A 14,676-nucleotide genomic window follows, 5' to 3' on the forward strand; every position below is an offset into this window, starting at 1 on the left:
CTCTGTAGTCTGCATGACCAAGCTGAACAACTTTCAGATCCTTGTCCATATGTAATGCTTTACTCGGAGATAGTACATACCACACTTAATAAATCCAAACCAGATGAACACACAATCATCCTTTCACCATAATCAACTTCCATGATTCATATCACTAACAGATTTGCAGAGTTTAATTGGTTTTATGCATAAATTCTCACCATCATGATCTTGTTTTCATGACTCTCCATATTAGATCTCATGCCGATAAATAATTTCTCCAGACTCCAATACCAAATGCATTCAAGTGCAGGCATTCAAATGTCCCTCTTATATAAATCCATTCTTCCCTTAAACTCACTCCACACATCAAAATTTGCATCCATTCTTTCTACACAGCCTTCACATTAAATCGTTTGCCATTATAACCCTTCTTAATTCACTACTATCATACTTGGTAGTAAAGATGATTTTCACTCTCGCTTCTTCCAGCAATCCTTTCATATTCTCTCTCATACTATATTATTAGTTAAATTGTTTGTACTTTTAAAAACTATGATTATGTATATAATGTTGAATACAACTGGAATAAAAAAGATGGATTGATGTTAATAAGGCTTGGGACTAGATGGGATATTATTAAGTATATTATTAAGGGAATGTGAAAGGTATTAACAGTGCTTTTGACTTGGCTATTTAATAAGGCTGACAAGAACAATCCCTCAAGACTGGAAATATGGAAAAACAGTGCCACTGCATATGAGAGAATTCAAGTCCGTGGTGCCAAACTATAAGCCAGTTTGTGTGTCGAGAGTAATTGTGATGTATTAGAGAAGGCTGGTAAGAGAGAATACTAAACTGAATTGATGAGAATTGAAATGTTTTCATAGAAGAGTCAAGGTTTCTTAAGGGGAGGTCTTCCTAACATTTCATAAGAGGATGATAACCATATAGCAGCACATAAGATATTTGTGAAGTGAGTTTTCCAAATTTTGCAAAAGCATTTGATAGATGCTACAAGACAAACTACTTTTGAAATTGAGGAGAATAGAAATCAATAGTCAGTTGGTGTCATGGTTTCAGGTGGCTGATAGATGGCAGAAGGTTGTGGATGATGACAAATAGAGCATCACTGGGTTCTGTTCTGGAGCTACCATTGCTATTTATATACTGATAATATAGTTCATGGCTTGGGAGGAGACAGTCACTTGATTATAGATAATCAGATGATGTATGGCAGAGTGGAATCAAGATGAATGAGGGTGACTAGTAGCAAAACAGGGCTCTGTACTAGGGCCACTACTCTTTAACATATATTATGCAGCAGAAGATTTAAAGGAGGATATTCAGTTATTTGCTGATGATGCAAAACTGGAGAGGGCAATAGTTGATAAAGGTGATGTAGATATCCTGCAGGATGATTTAAATAAATTGGCAGTGTGGTCAAAGGACAATGGTTGTCAATTTAATGTTGCAAAGTCTAAGGGATGTACTTTGGGATGAAAAAGATCACATGCATTGATCATATTAACAGTAATGGATTACAGGAAATTGATGAGGCTAGGGATATTGGTGTGATGGTGGATAGAAATTTGAAGTTCAGAGGACATATTGCAAATGTTGGTAAAATAGCTTAAAGGATTACTTGTATGTTAAAGAACATGCTAACAAGTAAAGATAGGGAAGTTATTATCCCTCTATGATTCAGCTGCATCTTGACTACTGTGCACAGATTTGGTCACCCCTGGGTTTCTTGGATATCAGGAGGTGGTGGCAAGAATTCAGAGATGAGTGATCAAGCTGATGATGGGTCTTCTGTAGAATGCTCCCTATGAGGATAGATGGAAGGAGTGTGGGTTGCAGTTTAGTTGATAAGTGGAGGATAGGATACATAAGTTACTAAAGGGATGCTATAAGATTGACACAAATGAAATTTTTCAATACACGAGGAATGGGAGGAGAACAGGGGGTGGGGCATCTCATCTCTGGAGGTCATGCAAGAGTGTAATTATTAAGGGTATGCAAACTAGGTTCTTTGCTTGGAGAGTGGTTAATGAGCAGAATGGATGGCCAGAAGTAGTTCTGAATGCCCCAAAGGTAAACATGTGTAAAAAGAGTATGATAGGTGTTGTGTGAATAATTGTTAGTGTGGATCGCCTGGGATGAGTCTTTTTACTCCATGGAAATACCTGTATAATAATAATAACAACAACGTTAAATTGGAAAGAATAGCTCTAGTATGATGCTGTTATATAAGAGAATTTCAATAGGTTGGTGTTTTGGAGATTCAGTACTGCTATGTGGCATTTTGGCCAGAGAAGATGAAACAGGGTATACTTCATTGGTTGAACTATATACCATAGGAGAATGCAGTGATGAGAGATCTCAGGGTGTTGGTGGATAGGGAGCACTTGAGATCAGGGAATATACTGCAAAAGTTCATAAAGATTACCAGAAAATTGCTGCCATAATGCAAAGGCACTGATAAGAAATAATGAGATGATAGTGCCACTATATAAAGCAATTATTAGGTCACACATGGATTTCCATGCACAGATCTGGTTACCTGCATACTTATGTGATAGGGAAACAATAGAGTATGAAGGCAAGTAACAAAAACTTTGTTAAAGATACCAATCAATTTTATAAGCTAGGTTTTAATCCTTTTTCCCAAGTGAAGCAAACAGACGAATAAGTCAAGTTTGTGTCTGAACGTAGTTCAAGTCTGAGGCAGCTCATGGTAAAAGTGGAGAAGCTCCGATCACTTTCCTTAGTATTTCCCCCTAATGCAAAGCACATCCCCTTGCGGAGATGTATGATGCTATGCATTAAAGTCAAGGGCCACTACCCAGACCGGTTTCAACCTTTAGTGAGGTCTTGTCGGTAGGAGCCAGACCCATAAATGCCAAGGTTGAAGTGATACAGAGCTGATAGATTTTACCTAAACAAGTTGCTTTGACCTTATTAAATAAAAATCTCAGGATGAGAGTAAGATGTAGAAAGTTTTTTAATTTAGGTATACCATGTTAAAGATACCAAGCAATTTTATAAGCTAGGTTTTAATCCTTTTTCCCAAGTGAAGCAAACAGACAAATAAGTCAAGTTTGCGCCTGAACGTAGTTCAAGTCTGAAGCAACTCATGGTAAAGGTGGAACTCGGTATCTTTAACATAGTTTACCCAAGTTAAAAAACTTTCTACATCTTACTCTCATCCTGAGATTTTTATTTAATAAGGTCAAAGCACCTTGTGGCAACTTGTTTAGGTAAAATGTATAAGCTCTGCATCACTTCAACTTGGCATTTATGGGTCTGGCTCCCACTGATGAGACCTCACTAAAGGTCGAAACCGGTCTGGGTAGTGGTCCTTGCCTTTAATGCATAGCATCATACATCTCTGCAAGGGGATGTGCTTTGCATTAGGGGGAAATACTAAGGAAAGCACTTGGAGCTTGCGCCACCTTTACCACAAGTTTACCTCAGAATTGAACTACGTTCAGGCGCAAACTTGACTTATTTGTCTGTTTGCTTCACTTGGTAAAAAGGATTAAAACCTAGCTTATAAAATTGCTGGGTATCTTTAACATAGTATACCCAAGTTAAAAACTTTCTTGAGGCTTTGGAATGTCAAGTACTAGGATGGAGGATTTATTTTATTTTTATAAAAAAAAAAATAATAGTTGGACTAATGATCAGATAATCCAGAAACGCTAAAGACCAAACACTGAATTTTATGAAGCCACTTCAAGGTCCTAGTAAGCAGGATGTTGATCTCCCACCAGGTGATAAAATTCATTTACTGCCTGAAAATATTCACAAACATCTGTGCCTACAGTGGCATTTGAACCCACGGCCTACTGGTTGGAGAAAAGAAACATCATATTCACTTAGTGTATCATAATCAAGAAAGTCACAGATGGATTTTTGCTTAGAGAATGCATGGTGTTCAATGTGAAATATGGTATGTATTGTGGTCTGTAGATAATTTAGCCTCTTACAATGAGTCTTGTACCTCCTTGAATCCTGTAAATAAGACTAGATTTACAGGATTAGAATAAGATAAAAATAACACATAGTTATTTTTATCTGAATCCTACCCACAAAATGGCGATACTAGCATGACAAAATAATAATAAATAAAAGAAACATGGGACTTTTTCAAGCCTCAAGGATGTAGAATGGTGGTGGTCTCCAACCAGGTAATGAAAATCATCTACCAACTCAAGACTCAAAAATATCCAGTTATTTTTGGGTCTATCTGATAGCTAAAACATGCCACATGACTTTGCATTCTTCTTCTTTAGGATGAATTTATTTATTTCCTTTGTAATGTACAGTGTGGAAAAACACTGTAACTGTGTTTTGTGCTAATTATAAACCCTGAAGAAGTCACCCGTTTTTTGTGTGATTGAAGCTAATTGGTACAATTTTAAATTTAACAACTAATAAATTCTTTTTAATCCTTTTTTTTTTTTTTTTTTTTGGCCCTAAAAATTCATGTAAAAAAGAGACCACTGCTCCATTTATTGGAAGCATGAAGTGGCTTGAAAAAAAATTCTATTCTATTTGGCCTCTAGATCTGGTACACTTTCTAGATTATGTAAAAAAATATATATGAAAAGAAATTAATAAAAATAGAAAAAAGAATCCTTAGTCTAATGCACTATAGGTTTACAACCTTTTGTGGGTAGGAGTTACATAAAAACTGTAGGTGAAACTTTCTGCTGATAGATTTAGAAATACCCAAAATGTATGGGATGAGACCTCTGCATTCTGTTGTGGTATTTTGGGGTAAAACTACAAGTCCAATATCCAGGTGAATGTGATGAGAATTATAACTATTTGATTTCATCGAAGCGAGAATTCTTGCTGTGAAGATGGAGAGGAATAAATGTTATGTACTTTGACAACTCTAATCTTCTGGGATGAGTTGAACTTGGCTGCGTGTATCTACTAGTGAAGGTAAGTTTATTATAAATGATGGGTGACAAAGTACCAGAGAAAAAATATGGGTCAGAAAGATAAACTTCCAAGGAAGCTCTATGGTGTGCATATATCAAATGCTCTAGATCACATCAAAAATTTCACGCAATTTCTAGAAAAGATTAAATATTACCTTAAAAGGCTCTAGAATTCTGGTTCAGTTTTGATATTGTCTGTCTCTGTTTTCACTAACATCCATTGGCTAAATGCTGCTTGAATCGATCTGAAGGCTTCTCTCTGGATATTATTATTACGACACCTCCAGAGAATCCAGACTCATCGAGGGAGGGCACCTACTCCACAACTCTTCGTCTCCACCGAGCTATCTAATGCCCACCACCACTAGTATTTTCACAGACAATCACAAATATCTATGCCCATAGTCGGAATATTAGTCTGGATGGCATGACTAATATCATTAATTTTTGCACTAGGGAAACATGATTTTGTTTGGAAAAGTCTTCTTCTACGTCCGCATATTCATTCCCTATGGACAGCAGAGTTCTGTGAGTTTATCTTTCTTAGACATCTTACTTACTGATACAGACCTATTCATCTAGTGCTCATCATAAACCTATCTTTACTGGCAACTACATACATCGAAGTTACACTCATCATGCATCCCTGAAAATCAGAGGTATCAAAATCTTAATTAACAGAATATATTTGTTCCTCTCCTCCATCTTTACAGCAGGAATATGTCACAATTAAATCATTAGTGAAATCAAATGGTTATAATAGGCATCATAAGCAATGGATATGCATATTTTACATTCTACACTCAAAAATTACAATGCATTCTGCATTGTTATTCTTGAGAATGCAGAATTATGATCTATACATATACATTTTGAACATTTCTGAATGTACTGACAAAGTTTCATCAGATGCCTACATACTATATTTTTCAATCAACAAAATTTTTAATTTTTTTTTTCATCTATGAACCCTCTAACTATAGCCTGTGTTTATCAGATTCCTTGTAAGAGTAATTTAACATATTTTGGACAGACTGCCTAGTTTGTAGAAAAGAGAATAAATATTTTCTAAAGACATTATTACTACAATGAGTACTTTAAGCCATCAAAGTCAGGTCTAGCACAACACATTATTGAGCTAATCTACTGGAACATGCTTGCCTGATTTTGAACAATGTAACATGGCTTTGACTTTAAACTGGAATGACTGCCTCTCAATCCTGAAAGTTTGGGATATTCTCATCCTCAGCAAATATTAAAAATGATTAACTGTCTGTCCATATGCCTGGGAAAGGAGTGTTCCGGGTTTCATTCCCATTGCCAACGTGAGGAGCTTAAGGATCTTTCTCAGACATAGCCAAGTCAGCCGGTCACGGGCATGGACAGTAGGGTTTCGCCCCAGTTTATCTGAGATTTGTCTTCCTGCAAGCAGGCAAACAAACTGGCTCCATGAACATGAGATGTAGTCATAGGATATACCAGGAGGCATAGGGCTAGTCACCTTATCCTCGGGACGGGTTCGACTTAGAAGAGCTGAAGTCAGCTCTGTAAGAAGCCAGTAGGCCTAATACATATTAGGTAGAAGAAGAAGATTAACTGTCTATGTGATATGAGTCTTCGAAGCTCATGGTACTCACCTTGTATTGTATCTCTGAATTTACATAAGTTAGAAATTTGAATCTTATGACTTGAAAATCTCAATTGTTTCTTTTTATTAACATCACTCTCCCTTGAATTACTTAGCTTTAGCATGCTAAGCAGTATTAATAAAGATAAATTTGATATAAGACAACATGAAGAGCAACACAACCTTTCTCTGTAATGATTAAAAATGATTTTGATTACTTTGGTTCCTATAGCCAGCCCGGTTGGTTAGCATATCTGCTCTCCAACCAAAAGGCTGCGAGTTTGAATCCCACTGTGGGCATGGATGTTTGTGATTGTCTATGAAAATACTAGTAATGGTAGTCAGTGGTACATGGCATTGGTGTAGATAATGAAGATAGCAGGGGTTTGTTGTAGTTGGTGGATTGAATGGTGGAGACAAAGTTGTAGAGAAGGTGCCCTCCCTCAATGAGTCTTTGGACTCCCTGGAGGTGTCACATAATAATAATGATTTTGATTACCTTGGTTCCTATAGCCAGCCTGGTTGGCCGAGTGGTTAGCATATCTGCTCTCCAACTAAAAGGCTGCAGGTTAGAATCCCACTGTGGGCATGGATGTTTGTGATTGTCTATGAAAATACTAGTAATGGTAGTCAGTGGTACATGGTGTTGGTGTAGATGATGAAAATAGTAGGGGTTTGTTGTAGTTGGTGGATTGAGTGGTGGAGACAAAGTTGTAGAGATGGTGCCCTCCCTCAATGAGTCTTTGGACTCCCTGGAGGTATCTTGTAATAATAATAAATTAATACTTTGATGTACTGAAAAAAAAAAAAAAAAGCACAAGCTCTTTAATTCCCTAAAAGCCTAACTAAATATCTGTCAAGCTATGTTTACATCTGGTTCCCAGACATGGAACATCAACTCAACGAGCATTTAATATCGATAACTCTGGAAAAAGTCTTCAATCAATTCTACACCCAAGAATAACAAGGTAATGCAGAATTATGATCCATACATTTTGAGTATTACTGAATGTACCAACATAAAGTTTCATCAGATACCTACATACTGTATTTTTTAATCAATAAAATTCTTAATCTTTTTTCCATCTATGAAAAGACCAATATACTAGGTCTACTAGGCAGATACTAGGATACACATTCCTAACACTGTCATTCTTGAAGAAAGCCAGCAAATACCCCTAATAGAAACAATTCAGAAAAGTCAACTCAGGTGGTTTGGACACCAAGTTAGACATTCACCTATGTTCAGTGCTCTTGCTCTCTTCAGACCAACTAATAGCTAGAGGAAGATGAAGAAAATGCGAACCATCTGACATTTACTATTTGGTACAAAACAGAGCAACTTGATTCACTTTAACAGACTATCTTAATGATGAGTTATATGAATATTTCTGTATATATTTCCCTATTTATACATGAATAAATGATGATTCAGTGAGACACTCTTATATGTCAGAACACAGAAATGCATACATCATATACTGTATTGTATAGCTACATGCATGGTTTGAAATGCTGAATTTATGAATATTTAGCATTTATTTATTGCAATTAATGTTCATATTTTTTATTTTGTTGATACTAGATTAAAAAAAAAAAAACTCAAAGTGGGAACTGCCTACATTTATAAATGTTTTTTCTGTAGGTTAAGAGCATCTAGAAATATAAGACAATATGAGCAAAACATACGGAGTATTTTTCAGTCCTACAGCACATAACTGTTCATAAAAGATGCTAATACAGTAGAATAATCAACAATACAAAGTTCAAGGAACTGGCATTTTCAGGTTTCTTAATAACAGTTGCCAAAAATGTCAAAACTATTTTGCTTGATATACTATATACAGATCTGGCTAACAAGAATAATCTAATATTTTGTTTAGATTTTCTTTTATTTATAAGAGAAGGTATCAGAAAAGAAACACATGAATTGGAATGAAAAAATATAACTACTGTAGTAAAAGAGGAAGAATCACATTGTTTAATTTCATTGCAATAGCTATCCGCTAATGTAACAGCATACAAATTAGGAGTGAATAAAAGATGAGCTAGGCATAACAACTGCAACTTACCTATGGATGTTTTTCAGTGTGTTTTTAGTTTATACAATCACTAAGTTCTACATTTTCCTGAGCGATGACATCAATTTATGAGAATCTATATCAACTGTCACATTTTTAATATGAATTCCACTTATTAAAAGTTGTAAACTTACTGTATATGTAGCATAGCATGGATGAGCTAAGGGTTACATACTCTAGAAACTCTTACAAACAAGAAACTTTTTTGAGCTAGTAAGTGGATTGGCAGTCTCACATCAGACAATGAAAATCATATCCCACAAAGACTTTCACAGACGACATAGCAGTGGGATTCAAACTGACAGCCTGTTAGTTGCAGAGTGGAGATGGTATCTACTCAGTTCACTATATGAACAGATACAACCTTGTTTATTTTTATGACTTCTCCTAAGTCATTATCATATTTCTAGAAAATGTAGAACTTGGTGACCCCACAAATGCTGGTGAGAGTACATTAATAAGATTAATGTTTCACCACCAGCATCATATTAACCATACAAAATGACAATTTATTCCTTACAGGTTAAAAATGGACATTGTAATACACAAATCTTTATGTGGAAAAATCTGTCTTTTAGCAGAGGAATTATTTGTGCTTTCCATATACAAAACAGTTTCTATTGTGTCATCTTGTAAAATTAGCTTATGCACAAGAACAACGAAAGTATTTTTTTTCATCCAAATAGGTGGTGATTTTTTTTTTCAAAATCCTCCTCTCTTGTGTTTCAGTATATAAAAACTACACAATACTCAGTGTCTCAAACTAGTAATTGCTGAAACACATTTAATACATAACCAACTTACAGATAAAAATTTCCTACTGATGAACAATCTCAACATCACTTCAGAATTACATCTTGCTTCATCAAAGACGTGTTACCATTATGTATATACAATACTGTTACATGTTCACTGCGCCGTTCACTGTGCTCAGATAGCAATCATTAGCTGTTCTCTGAACTTGATCTCAGACTGAATAAAACAAGTTGCCTGGTAGATTCAGTGGTTTGCAAGATATATTTCTGATATACTTTTTCCACACCATGAAATTAAAATAGCTGCATTGTCCTCCTGAGGCAAGGAAGTCTGCAAGCAAATGGTATCTTCAGTAGTGTATTATAGTATCTAAATTATGAATGTCTTTAGCTGACACCAAGATTCATTGAAATCTGTTATACACTAGAGCAAATTATTGTTCTAATTGCATTTTTGTAATATATTTGTCAGGTTTCCAATGATAAGAGTGCTTACTGAAGTTAAGACAGCATTTTCTATAATGCAGATTAATTTCATTTGTTGTTATAGTCTTAATATTACTGAAGCCATCACATTATGTTGTTATACCAAATTTTGAGTTTGTTCATCTATATATATATATACTAGAGGGGGCTATGCCCCCCCCCTTAATTTTTACTGGATATAAAAATTTATATTACCTGTCTCACAGCTGAGAAACCCTTCATGAATATATATATATATATATTACAGTAAACCTTTGCCGAACGCGGGGTTACATCATTAATACATTGCGTGCACAGCAAAATCGCGTTCCGCAAAGTTAACTTTCTATGGAAAAAAATGTGTTAAGTATAGTTCAAATTAAGAAAGTATGTATGTATGTATAATTTAAACTAACCTAAATATTGTTGTAATTAAAAGGGAAAAATGAAACAAATGTTAATTGATAGGATTTTTATTACTGCTTAATAAGTAGGTACATGATACAATTATTTTTAAAAAAGCTAGTGATTTTTGCTTAGGACAATGACTGACGCAACTCTTTAAAAGTTTCGCGGTAAGGAGCGCAAAGTTTTTCAATGCGTTTCATAAAGTGTCCCTCTTCTTTCTTTACTTGGGTTAATCTCCATTGCAAAATCAGACAGTTCCTGTGCCTTTTTTAACAATTCGTTTAACTTCTTGTAAGTTAAAAGCGCTTTATCTTCTTCTTCACTATCGGCTGGTGTTACAAGATCATCCAATTCTTCATTCGTCATTCTTGATTAATTCTTTGACTTCTCCTTCTTCCATATCTGAAAATCCTTTGCCGCCAATTGCTTTTGCAATTTGTATGATTTCTTTGGCTTCATTTTCAATCGATGAAAATCCTTTAAAATTGTTGACAACTTATGGCCAGAGCTGATGCCAGCAAGCATTCAATGTTGATGAATCTTGTTCCCATGCGAGTTTAATCATTTCTGTGCAGTGGCTTATGTTGAATCGCTTCCAAAATGCCATTAGCGTGTCGTGCTTTCCTTTTTGTAGTGCTTTATTTTCAGAGGTGTAAACATGCTTGACATAATAGGCTTTGAATGTTTTTATGATTGCTTGATTGGATTAAGGAAGTGGTGTTAGGTGGGAGGAATAAAACCTCTACATTTGGATGCAATGTTGTGAGGGCTTCGGCATGGTGTCCTGGAGCATTATCGAGAATTAGGAGAACTTTAAAGCACAGGCTTTTGCTGTTCTAAGTAATGTTTGACTTCTTTAACGAATGAATTTTCAAACCAGTTATTAAAGAGGGCTTTTGTTACCCAAGCTTTTCTATTCCACTTCCACACAACGGGCAATTGCTCAAATTTTTTTCCCTGCAATGCACGAGGCGTTTTAGATCGATAAATGAGCAGAGGCTTGTACTTGAAGTCACCTGATGCATTTTCACAAAAAAGCAAAGTTAGTCTATCCTTAAAAGCTTTAAAACCTGGGGCAACCTTTTGTGTCTTTGCGATGTAGGTTCGTTGTCCCATTCACTTATAAAATAGGCCCATCTCATCCGCATTGAAAATTTGTTGCGGAACGTAACCCCTTTCTTCAATGAATTTCAAAAATTGGGGTTTGAATTTCTCTGCTGCTTCTTTATCTGCAGAGCCAATGGAAACAATTAAGATAACACATATGTGCAAAATCGCATTCAGCAAGGGTTTACTGTAGTTATATTACTGAATCATAATTATTGATTTTTTTGGTTGAAACCCAGCAAGAAGATCAATGAGGCTGATGGAGTTTTTAGTTGCTTCTCTGAAACATCTTCTAAGTTGGTGTCATTCTTATTAATAAATAGTTACCATAGATCAGTAAATGTGGAATATCTATTTCATAAGCTATTAAATATTTCTGTTGCAGAACATGTAAACGTGGATTTTATTATTATTTTAGTAACAGAATAATGCAATTTTATTGCACAGATAAAATTTAATGAGCAGTAACATAACATTAAACAGCTGCAGATAAAAAAAAAGGAATAGTAAAATTAGATACATTGCTTTGTCCTGGATGAATATTTCTCATTCATTATTGTTTGAAGGGAACCTCCATTGTGCAGTGCAAGAATGACACATGCCCATTAATTCGGTCTGTGTCGCTTTTCTGTTAATTGTTAATTGAGTATGTCTCCCATTATGAAAGCAGAGAACATTTTCTAGGAGTTTTCAATTGAAGCTGAGATAGCTAGTTTCAGACAGAGGTAGAGGGATCCCCCCCACACACACACACAAAACAAATTAGATGAAGACATACACTGACTGACACAATGATTGTTTTGTGGCCTTAGCTACTTCAATGATAATTTTAAACATCTCATTTTCTGAATGAGAACTTCATAGTGTAAAAACTCAAAGTAATAACAATCTTGTGTTAAAAGAAAAAAAAAATTAAACTGAAATGTTATATAGCAAAGATGCTAAGGTTCGTGCATTTCAAAACTTTGTTTTGCATATAATAGTAGCTGCTGTAGCAATTTTTCTTTCATGTAAGTGATGTGTATTCTTCTTGACTTTTTTTTTTAAAAATAAAGTATGGCAAAACCCCTGCAGTTACACGGTAGGTGGGACCAACAAAAAGTGCTCAAGTTGAATTAGCATAACTCGGGGTATAATTTTGCATGTAATTTATATATACAAACATACAAAATATTAGTTAATTGGGACCAAAGGTTTACAAAAACACCTATATTTTTTTAAGAAATATAATCATAATTGTAGTTTTCCGTACATAAAAAAAAAAAGAAAGTTATTTCGATGTCGATGGTTTCATAAAATCTAATAGATTCGTCTGACTGCATAATATCTTTTTCTTGTCATGCAAAATTTCTTGATAGCAAGCCAATGATTTTTTTATTCCTTGCCTTGTGGCTACAATTCATTCCTCGTTAGAATCTATGTCTTCCAAAATCTGTAAACCTTTCTTAATTAAGCTGAGACCTTCTGTTAATTTTGCAATTGTCATGTGCTTTTGTGGTAGAACTGGATCAAAGGTTTCGGTCTGTTCAGTAGCACTTTGCTCACACATCTCTATGAGCTTGTCAATTGTAAGCTTCTTGTTATGTGAGTCTAACAGCTTGCTGACATCTTCACTGTCGACTTCTAAATCTAATTGCCTAGCAAAGTTGCCAACTTCTTCTATTGCCTCAGCAACTTGATCAGTTTCTGGCAACATTTCCATCTCACCAATAATCCCATGACGTTTACGAATTATGTTGAATTCAATGATTAGGCATGACAAGAATACCGTCTCCATTCTTTTATGATTGTTCTTACTGTGGATTCCTGTAGATCAAACTTCTTTGCTAGCTCACAAATTTTCATTCCGCCTTCAAAATCCTTAATAACATTGAGTTTTGTTTCCAAAGTCAATGTTTTTCTTTTCTTGCTAGCTGTAGAAGAATCAGACTTGCTTCTTTTGGATGACATTATTATTTTTTATGTGATAAAATTTTGATCAAGATCATAACATCAAACAATCGCAAGGTTTGTAGACTATAAAAATCATGTATGAATGGAGACGGCAAGAAACACATCAGTGCTTGTTCACAGCAACATTTCCATCTCACCAATAATCCCATGACGTTTACGAATTATGTTGAATTCAATGATTAGGCATGACAAGAATGCCATCTCCATTCTTTTATGATTGTTCTTACTGTGGATTCCTGTAGATCAAACTTCTTTGCTAGCTCACAAATTTTCATTCCGCCTTCAAAATCCTTAATAACATTGAGTTTTGTTTCCAAAGTCAATGTTTTTCTTTTCTTGCTAGCTGTAGAAGAATCAGACTTGCTTCTTTTGGATGACATTATTATTTTTTATGTGATAAAATTTTGATCAAGATCATAACATCAAACAATCGCAAGGTTTGTAGACTATAAAAATCATGTATGAATGGAGACGGCAAGAAACACATCAGTGCTTGTTCACAGCATGTGCGACACTGGCAAATGCGGCCAGCGCTGGAAAGATACGACTAGTGATGAGGCGTGAAGCGGGACAGGAATACGTGCATATAGGAAACTGCATAACTCCGGATTTACGTAAGTCGGGGTATTACTGTATCTAACTTTTTTTTTTTTTAATGATAATTTCACAAAAATCTGCAAGCGTAAGTAGTATTGTGGGTGGGCTGAATTAAATAACCCTGCTGTATATGTTTAGGTCAAAGCTTTCCCCCCCCCCTCATACACACACTTAATTTAGACTTGAAAGGCACAATGAAAAACACTTTAAACTCTTACTAAACAAGATGTATCTATATCTAATTGGACCACTTAATTATAACCTGCTGTGTGATTACAAAACTTGCATTCTTTTGATTTGTTAATTTTTTTTTTACTTTCTTCTGTGTGTAGCTTTGAGAATGTGCAAAATGGCATTGAGATGTAGATCGGTGCAAAAGACAAATGCAAGTGGCATAGATTTTTCAAAAATGGTGAGGTGCTATTAATGTAATATATATGCTTTAGGAGAGACTGATGATATCTGGAGAGGATTAATAGGAGAGACGAGAAAGTTATACTTATATGTTTATACATTATGTGGTGCCTTTGAATGTGAGCAATAGCAGACAAACGATCTTGACTGTACCATAGAAGTAAGCAGGGTTGATGGTTTGGTTGAACGCACGAAAGAAGATTATTATTATATGACACCTCCAGGGAGTCCAAAGCCTCATCGAGGGAGGGCACTTACTCCACAACTCTGTCTCCACCACTCAATCCACCAACTACAACGAACTGCAACTACTTTTAGGAATGGAAGCTGAC

This window comes from Typopeltis vanoorti, chromosome 16, assembly GCF_054136105.1.
Source record: "Typopeltis vanoorti isolate ZY-2024b chromosome 16, IOZ_Tvanoo_1.0, whole genome shotgun sequence".
Taxonomy (NCBI): Eukaryota; Metazoa; Arthropoda; class Arachnida; order Uropygi; family Thelyphonidae; genus Typopeltis; species Typopeltis vanoorti.